The sequence below is a fragment of the Melitaea cinxia genome, chromosome 9, assembly GCF_905220565.1.
Source record: "Melitaea cinxia chromosome 9, ilMelCinx1.1, whole genome shotgun sequence".
Classification (NCBI taxonomy): domain Eukaryota; kingdom Metazoa; phylum Arthropoda; class Insecta; order Lepidoptera; family Nymphalidae; genus Melitaea; species Melitaea cinxia.
Window position 1 is genome coordinate 7,186,631 of NC_059402.1, and position 9,802 is coordinate 7,196,432.

General features: G+C 31.1%; 1 long non-coding RNA gene across 1 annotated transcript; it reads left to right on the forward strand.

The window, feature by feature from the left end:
• The first annotated feature begins 1,932 nt into the window (after positions 1-1,932).
• On the forward strand, positions 1,933-9,087 carry LOC123656372. Its single transcript, XR_006743529.1, has 2 exons — positions 1,933-2,006; positions 8,926-9,087. It is a non-coding gene; the product is annotated as an uncharacterized LOC123656372 (long non-coding RNA).
• Positions 9,088-9,802: the final 715 nt, after the last annotated feature.

A 9,802-nucleotide genomic window follows, 5' to 3' on the forward strand; every position in this document is an offset into this window, starting at 1 on the left:
TACTTATCTATAGACTTTTTATCTAATTTTTAATAACCTTTAAATAAATAAAATAAATAAGTAAATAAATAAAAAAACCTTTGTCATCGTTTCTTACAAATTTGTAATTAACATATTCTTTGACGATTAGCAGGAAAGTGGACATAGGGTGCCAATCAAACCACCAATTGCAAATTCATGCGACGTTTCGATCCTTTATTGGACCATCATCAGGCATCTATAAAATATAAAATCATTGAAGAAAGCTGTATACATAAACCAATCCACAACAACAAACAAACAAAAAGAAACCAAATCCTCAGTACCTTTACATACGGTAGTCAAAAGACATCTCCCCGTCAAAGTTCTTTAAGTAAGATTCTAAATTCCAAACATTATATACTATTTTTTTAAGTTATATTCTAAACTAGTTTTAATATACGTTAAACTAGTTTAGAATATAACTTAAAAAAATAGTATATAATGTTTGGAATTTAGAATCTTACTTAAAGAACTTTGACGGGGAGATGTCTTTTGACTACCGTATGTAAAGGTACTGAGGATTTGGTTTCTTTTTGTTTGTTTGTTGTTGTGGATTGGTTTATGTATACAGCTTTCTTCAATGATTTTATATTTTATAGATGCCTGATGATGGTCCAATAAAGGATCGAAACGTCGCATGAATTTGCAATTGGTGGTTTGATTGGCACCCTATGTCCACTTTCCTGCTAATCGTCAAAGAATATTTATAATAAATGGACACAACGATAGATAATGAAAATTTGTAATTAACATTCAGGAGAAGACTTTAATTAAAAGATAACACAGTCAAATGATATGATGGAAACAAAGTTCTCGACGCAAAGAATCACTTAACAAGCTATTACATGAAATGACCAAAGAAAATTGTCCATTTTCAGACGTTAAGCTGTGAAACATGAAAAGGAACGGCTATCTATCCCAAAATTAAGTTTCGCCTGTCTTATAGCAATTTAACGTCTTCGTTTTATGGAGAAAGTAAAAAGCACGATTGCTAAAATGTATTAGTAAAATTTAGTTTAAGTCAATTAATTTTCTTTTGACCTAATGTCTCACACACCTGTCACATGTGTTGGTGACATAATGTTTCTAATGATAACGCAAGAAACGTTAAGTTTTTAAGCGACTTCCAAAAAAGGAGGACGTTCTCAATTCGACTGTAATTTTTTTTATGTATGTTACTTCAGAACTTTTGACTGGGTGGACCGATTTCGACAAAAAAAATTTTAATCGAAAATCGTCCCATTTAAATTTATTTGAGATCTAACAAATACTTTTTGAGTTGTATCTAATAATGTGTTTTTACTTGACTATTTTTTCATCGACCTACGTTGTATTATACCGCATAACTTTTTACTGGATGCACCGATTTTGATGACTTTTAATTTAATCGAAAGCTGATATTTATCATGTGGTCACATTTAAATTTCATCGAGATCTGATAACAATTTTTTGGGTAATCTTTGATAACGCGTATTTACTTGACTATTTTTTCGTCGACCTACGTTTTATTCCTTGTCGATCTAATTGAAGTTGGTTTTTTTTTTCGTTTGCGAGCAAATACAATTATTGTTTTGATTTTTTTAACTTATTTTAAAATTGATGTTTTGTAATAGTATACTCATAGCGATACAGCTATTAGTTAACATTTTGAAGTGCGGTTAGCAGGTGCCAATAATTATTTTGATAATAATTTATTGTTATATCAGTATTACTGAGGTAGGTCATAGTAAGACATATCCTGCTCAAAATCTGGTGCAGTCCGACTAGGGAAGTACCTCGACCTTAAAGAAGATCTCAGTGGTGAGTAAGGTGATCAGAACTACTGGTTGGAAGATAACGCGCTTGCGATGCTTCTGGTATTGCAGTCGTCTTTAGTCTACGGAAATTGCTTACCACCAGGTGAGCCGTATGCTTGTTTGCTGACTTAGTCGTACAAAAAATGGAGATCATAGACGAATTTTATACGTTACTCTTCATTACTTCAGGTTAAGTACAGTAAAAAAATCTGCTTACTTTTATGCATTTCTCTTGCACTTGCTCTGTGTTACCATACTAATTCCGAGTACATTATTTTCAAGCTACCTAGTTTAGTTTTCTAATGATACAGCATTGTTTGAGTTAGACCGCAGTTTATAATGCAGTGTAAGTAATGAAAGTATGTGCAGTACGTGAATAATTTACAAATTTCAAACAAGCTCGCGCCGAAATGCTCAAACTATTTGCGATATATTTTTGGCTTGATTTATTATACGTCTACGTTATTTAGAATTTATAACCAGCTACATACATATCATTTCAGTTTAACCTATATATGCATCGATTTTGCTATGATGTCAGATTGTTATATATTTAAATTTACTACTTACTATTTGGTCATAAAACACAGTGTAGATTGACTTTGATCTTTTTTGCTTGCTGATTATTTTATTGAAAAATGGAAATGTCTTGTCTCGTTTCTGGATAAATGATTAACGACCTGAGTGATAGGTAGGGTATAAAAATATCTAACGTATGACAAGTACAGATCACGTTGAGATCGAGAAAAAGGCAACGTAAGCTGCTTACAGATACAGATGGTTCAATTTTTACTAAATTGACAATAAATTTATACTTACATTAAAACAATTTTTATTATTGGCGTTTTGTTAATTAGTAAAATATATAAATATATATGTATACGTTAGTTCGACTAACACTTTCTGATTTATATATTATTTTGTTTACTAATCTGTAATAATAAGATTTATTTTATGATTTATACAATCACTATAAATAATAATATAACCTATTCGTTAATCGATATATACTCTACAATACACATTTTGATGCGACTTCACTAAAACTTTACCGATTTACCGAAGTAAAAAAGACCATATCGATTTATGTGTACTCATATACTTCTTTGTTATATTTTAGTTATATCCTACGTAAGTAAACTAGTTGAGAAAATGTTAACTATCCTTTTTAGATACAACTCATAGCATCACTTCCCTTATCGCCTAAAGGTGTTCAAATAAGTTATGATAAGTTTATGAGATTTTTTAGGTCTTAACTAAGCATTATGCCGACCGATGGCAGGATAACTATGCAACTGCTGGCTTTGAAATACACAGGCCGAAGACGCTGCAGCGTCTTCGGTGCGACAAAGCCAGCCCTGCGGTCACCAACCCACCTACCCAGTGTGGTGACTATAAATAAAACACATGAGTTGCCGCCATTTTTGGCGCGAACTTGTGGAGGCCTATGTCCAGCAGTGGACTGCGATAGGTTGAAGTGTAAGCATTAAGCCGTTTTACGTATTTTGTAGTTTTACAGTTCAACATTTATAAATTAAGCTATGGAATAATTTACCATTATATATAAAAGAAACCAAATCACTACCAACGTTCATAAAATGAGTTAAAAAGCATTACCTTAATACTGAGGGCGAATTTATTTATTTATTTATTTTTAAATTTTTTAATTTTTATAGCGAAATTGATTGTAAGTGCTATGAGATACTGTTGTTATATTTATTAGTTTATTATATTATATTATTCAAATATGTATACATGCATTGCTTGAAAGTGTTAATGTGTAGATATTTGTATGTAAGTTTATTATAATATAACTGCACCACCTACCCGATCTTCAAATAAATAATACTCAATCCTATTTCGGGTTGTCGGGAAGAAATGGCTAACTAGCCATAAGACCGCCTCTTGTACTACACATTCTTAAGTTGTCTGTATTATTATTATTTTGTATTTGTGTATTGTGGTATACAATAAAGAGTAAGTAAAAAATAAAATAAAAATAAAAAATACCTTTTTACTCTTTATTGACGATGGTCACATTTTAAGTGAATTGTAATCAATTTTTCTTTTTTGTTTAAAAATGTTAAAGCTGTATCGCTTATTCTTCATTGTAAGTTTTTTAATATTAACAAACGCACTAGATTTAAGTTACAAAAATACAAAGAAATTAAAACGTATGTATTTTACTCATATAAAAACTTATATATTTTAAAAATTTTATTTTACAATTTTTTCATATTTTTAAATTGATTGTAACAAACATTTTATTACCATTCCTATAGTTATAGTTTCCTAACACAAATAAAATGAAGTCAGTGAAACATGTCTCACATACAAATTAACGAGATATTTATACCGTTAAACGATAATAAAATGTATCCAATATGGATATTGATTTCGATGTAGGATAAGCTATTTACTTAATATTGCTTTAAATGTATTTTTCTTACCATCTCTCATACATATAGATGGCCACAAATACTCTGCAAATGTAGTTTCTGTTCCTATAAAGCCTATAATGGTTACGTAAGAGCCTTCAGTTCATAAATCACGAGGCGAAACAAATTGTAATCGAATAAGACCGGGTCAGCTAAGTTCAAGTCGTTGGGGAGCGACCTATGGTGGTTTTTTGATTGACGATCCTAGCTGTAACACAACTTACAAGTCAATGTAATGGCCAATATCAAAAAGAGTTTTTTTTTCCTAAATTGCTTACATTATATTTTGCATCGTTTTCTTTGAAGCTATAAATATTATATGTGAGTTATATTTATTAAAAAAAAAAGGTTAAGAAAAATTTTAATTAATGTTTTTCTGTAGGTGTTTTAATTACGTAGAAAAATGTGTGCTAAAGGTTAGAATATCGTAATATCAAACATTCTTTCGATTAAAGAAATTACAAGTATTTTTAAAGGATTTTTGTTATTTTAAAATAGTATTTTTTTTTCATTCTAGGAACAAAATTTATTTTTTCATTTAACGAGGTGAAAGAGACTAATGGCTCGATGTGTTAGGGCATCGACTTAAAGAGAAACGAACTGCTATAAAATCCGTTTCAAGTAGAAGTTTACTTCGATTAAAATTTTACTCGCTAAAGTTAACAGCCGAACAATTTAAATATTAATTAAATAAAGTTGTATTCAATTTTCGTCTCGACTCTGTGTGTAATATTTATATAGGTAACTTTTGTATATGTACATTTTGTGGAAAAACCATTCATATAACTTGGCTGTTCCCTACATATATATAACACAGATATTAGGTTGTCTACCTTATTAACAGAAAACCGTGCCAGAAACCGTTAATATAAGTATATGTTAATTGTTTATATATTGCATGAGTTATTGAAATTTAAATTAATAATATGAATTATACTGACTATAACCCAATAGTTGATTAATACAATTCAATTAACATTAAAACCGTTAATTTCAGTTTAATTACTTCACAAAAATAAACTTTTATTTGATAGTATAACAATTTTTATTAAAAAGGATATGAATAGAGCAAGAGAGGAAGAGAGAACAACAATTTCACGGTGTCATAACATCGCAATTGCTTGAAACTCAAATTGTTTCTGTAATTGAGAGTGACTTTAAATTCAGGAACGGATTTGGACCTTAAGTCGATCATAAATCTTTATCAAAATACGGAATTTTACTGACATATTTTATGAAAAAAATAAACGTATGTGTGTAAATTCCTCGTCGTTATACTATACGTATTCTTTTTGTGAATGGTCTACTTGGTTTGGTCCATTTGAACACGCGTTCTAATTTACTACGGTTTATTTGGTCAAGAGACATGGCTAATGAACCGCTAAGTGACAGCCAGGAACCCACAGTAGATTATTATTATTGTCTAATAATAAATAAATAATAAATAAATATCTACACAATACACACACGGTCGTCTGTTCCTAAAGTAAGCAACTGAATGCTTGTGTTATAGGTAACAGCCGACTGGTATATAGCTACATATTTTTTTTTCGATAAACATACTTATAAATAATACATATATAGATATATAAATAAATATTTATATTACACCCAGACTCGGGGTGGGAATCGAACCCACAACCCTCGGAGCAGAAAGCAGGGTCACTACAAACTGCGCCAACGGGCTAGTCAATACATAATAAGTTATGAAAAGTAAAAATTATATTAACTCGATCTCATCAAAAATAAAATCGTAATAGGGATCGTTATAAATTTATTTTTAGATCTAGCACTTGAAATGCTCAATAACATTTTCTTATTTCCTTCAAGACGACCCTAAATATGTATGATGAAACTTTTTTATAACATTTATATTTCTTCTCTTGAGTATATTATTCATTATCTTGGTTTTTGGTTGGTTTAACGACTTGACTAGGTGAAAAATTTAATGTTAATGAAAAGTTTAATTTTAGGCGCTGATGCAGCTGTTGTGTATCAAAGTTTTACTTATGGTAATACTATGGGTATACTAATTGATTGATGTTAGATGCTCTTTCAAGTAAAAATCATAAAACGATGGCGAAAATGTATGTATATAGCTTTTACGGTACGGTACTAGAGCTTGTGTTGATATTACACACTCAGCGAGTTTCTTTAGTTTAGGTTAGTTCTTCTAAAATTGCTGTTTTGCATATACTTAAAATTTCCGTACTGCACATATGACGTCTGTACTTATGCCTATATATATATACACTCAAAATTATCTTAATAAACTTAGTTATAGATCGACCACTTCGTAGGTATATCATTTCACTACTGTTTACTTATCTTTTTTCATAAACATTTAGAATCCTCAGTACTGGCGTCTGTAAAAAATAGCTAATAAAGCCGCATTCTCCGACTGATTAATTTCGTAGTGTTAATACAAGTGATCCGTATATAACGCGAGAGGAGTAACGGAGGGTTTATTGTGATCAGCGCCAGAGCCACTATATTGCGACTCGCGAGGGTCACTATCGCACGATCACCAGTGCATTTTTGTTAATAGCTCCCTGTCTCTACGGTACAAGTTATGGCGATTATCATGTTTCAAATTGTTTATGACCTGTTGAAGTATCAACAATGCGTATCCTTTTAAAGGGTTCTCGAACGAAGGTTCCCGATGGAATCAGTTTGAATTTAAAATAGCATACTGTTATGTTGAAATGTAAATGACATTTTTGATTTTTTGTTTTTATCTAATATATAAAATTCTCGTGTCGCGGTGTTTGTAGTTAAACTCCTCCGAAACTGCTTGACCAATTCTCGTGAAATTTTGTGTACATATTTGGTAAGTCTGAGAATCGAACAACATCTATTTTTCATCCCCCTAAATGTTAAGGGTAGTCCACCCCAAATTTTTTTTTAATTTTTAGATTATGATATATAGATTTTATTTGATGATACAACATTAAAAAATATATACAACCCTAAATTTTCACCCTTCTACCACCAACCTCTATTTTTAAATAGCGTTTAGCGGCAAGACAACGTTTGTCGAGTCAGCTAGTATTTTTGTATTGGAATGATGTTGCCTGTTGTTTTGGCCGTACATTACGCATTGTAAATACGAGTATGCTAAGATTATTAGACACTATATAAGTTGTTAATAATAAAGTTAAAACTTTAGTTTTTTTAATAAAAAACCACAGCAGCACGAAATAAAGGTTCACTGCTCGTTCCCGGTAAGTGATAGCATGATAATATGTAGCCTATATGTTGACCCGACTTTTTAATAATATTCGTGCCAAATTTGAAGTAAATCCATGCGGTACTTTTTGAGTTTATCCCGGACATACATACCGACAAACAGACAAAAATTACAAGTACTACAGTATTGACTATTATGACGGAATTCGCAAATAAAAAGAAAGCATATTATTTATCTTAAATCAATAACTTTAAAAAAGTGTTCTTCGAACTTCAAAAAAGGCCTGCATAAACTTTTACCGCTCATTTCATCTCCTAAGGGTGAATTGAACGTTTAAAACATTTATTTATTTCCTATTTTCTTAACAGTTTAATTTCCAAACGTCTATATTGGTTGTATAAATGGTAAAATAACTTTCTTTAAAAGTTTGCTTAGTAGTTTTAATACGTAATAGTGAATAATTGAGTCAGTCAGTCAGACATGTTATTTTGTAAGTATATACTTGTATAAAAACCTCATTAATATAAAAGAGATCGTATCAAAAACATAACATTGTTGTAAATATATATTTTTTTATAAATGAGCAATATAAAACCTTTTTTTTAAAGAAATAGCACTGCATTTTCATTTTGTACTAAATGAAAGTAGATTGTTTAGTTTTTCTTTTAAACATAAGTAATTAAATATTCCTCTTTAAAAGTTAACAACGACAATGAAAGATAAAGAAGAAGTTCCGTTTCTATTCAGTTGTTTTTTATCGTATTGTTTTATTATTTCGCTCCGCTCGTAGCTTGCGACGTATTGCCGTGTCCCCTCACAAAGGACAGTGTATCGGGGGGCGACGACAACCCCAAATAGAAAGGGCTCCGAGAGAAAACTTTGGGTCCGTCCTTTGTTACGAATCTCATAGAAGTTAGTTTTGCCCCTAATATGTGTATGGATCAATGGAATTATTTTCTTAGTGATATTGAACGTCAAGTGATAACTTCCTCGAATTTTTTTACAGATTGGTTACCTTAAACAAATATTAGTTGTTGTAAAGAAGCACAATTAGTTTTTACAGTTGTAATGCACATTTTTTTTTTTTTTTTTGAAACGGTATTCCAGTTGTAGGCAGGTATTTACATTTCATCATATTGTGGCATCAGATTGAGAAATGTGTTATTGATGAATAACAGTAACATTCATAAAGCTTAATAATTATTTAAGTTTTATAACATATTTTAAATTTTCATATTTATTGGCCGTTTAATCCATTTTCCAACTATAGTATAATCTTTACATTTATTCAGTGATACAAAAAAAAATATTTTATATTGTAAAGTCTCCATCTATGATTCATAAGGGGATAGCTTAATTTAATAGGAAATATTAGTAAAACGTTGATTAGACAAGATCAATCAACAGTTAACAGGAAACCCAGTAACACAGCAATGATAGAGTATTTCAATATCAATAGATAATTTATGGTGTTTTGCAGCGAACGTGGACGGGCGGCGTGGAGTGTGGCCCGGTCTTTGTGAGCGACGCGCTGACGTCACGCGGCGCAGGCGCACTGGATCGCTCCTTGACGTCCAGAATATGTAAAGCGTCTAGATGAATCAAGTTTATTTAATTAATACATTTTTAATATAAACTGTTATCACTTTTTTTTATAATTTATACTACTGAGTTTGTAAAGTGATTACAAAAAAATAATATTTTATTTAATATAACGCGTACTTGCTCACTTATCTAACAAACGCTCAGTACGCTTATTCAGACTTATAACTAAATAATAGTAGTGGTATAAAAAAAAACAACGATTTATATTTATTTCCAGAATAATATGTGCGTTTTGTTCTGTAATTATATTGTAACCTTTTTTGATTTGGAAATATCGCATGTCCATCGCATGTAACAAGTGATCGAAATTTATCTGAATATTTAGTTTTACTGCCGATCGCAATACGCGTCCGCGTCGGCAGCGGGGCTGCCAGTCGAGTCACTCGTGTGAGCTACGCTCGCACGCTACGAACCGCTACGATACGTAGCAACACCACGATCCCCGTACTCTCGGTACACTACGCGCCTGTGACTTACCTGTGACTGTGTTAACGAATTGTCAGTGAGCGGTGTAAGTGCTTCTTTAGAAATAGTGCTCTCAAACATTACCGGATAACAAGGTGGGTGAATATTAAATAACGAGATAAGAATAGTTACGACTCGACTGAGATATTTGAATGTCAAGGACACAAATATTGATCAAACGTGTTTTGTTCCTGTATGTTTATTATACACGGCTACTACTTCTGTTTTAAATTCTGACCTTGACATAGCTGTACACATTTGTTTCCTTGAAAATCAAAACATATGTG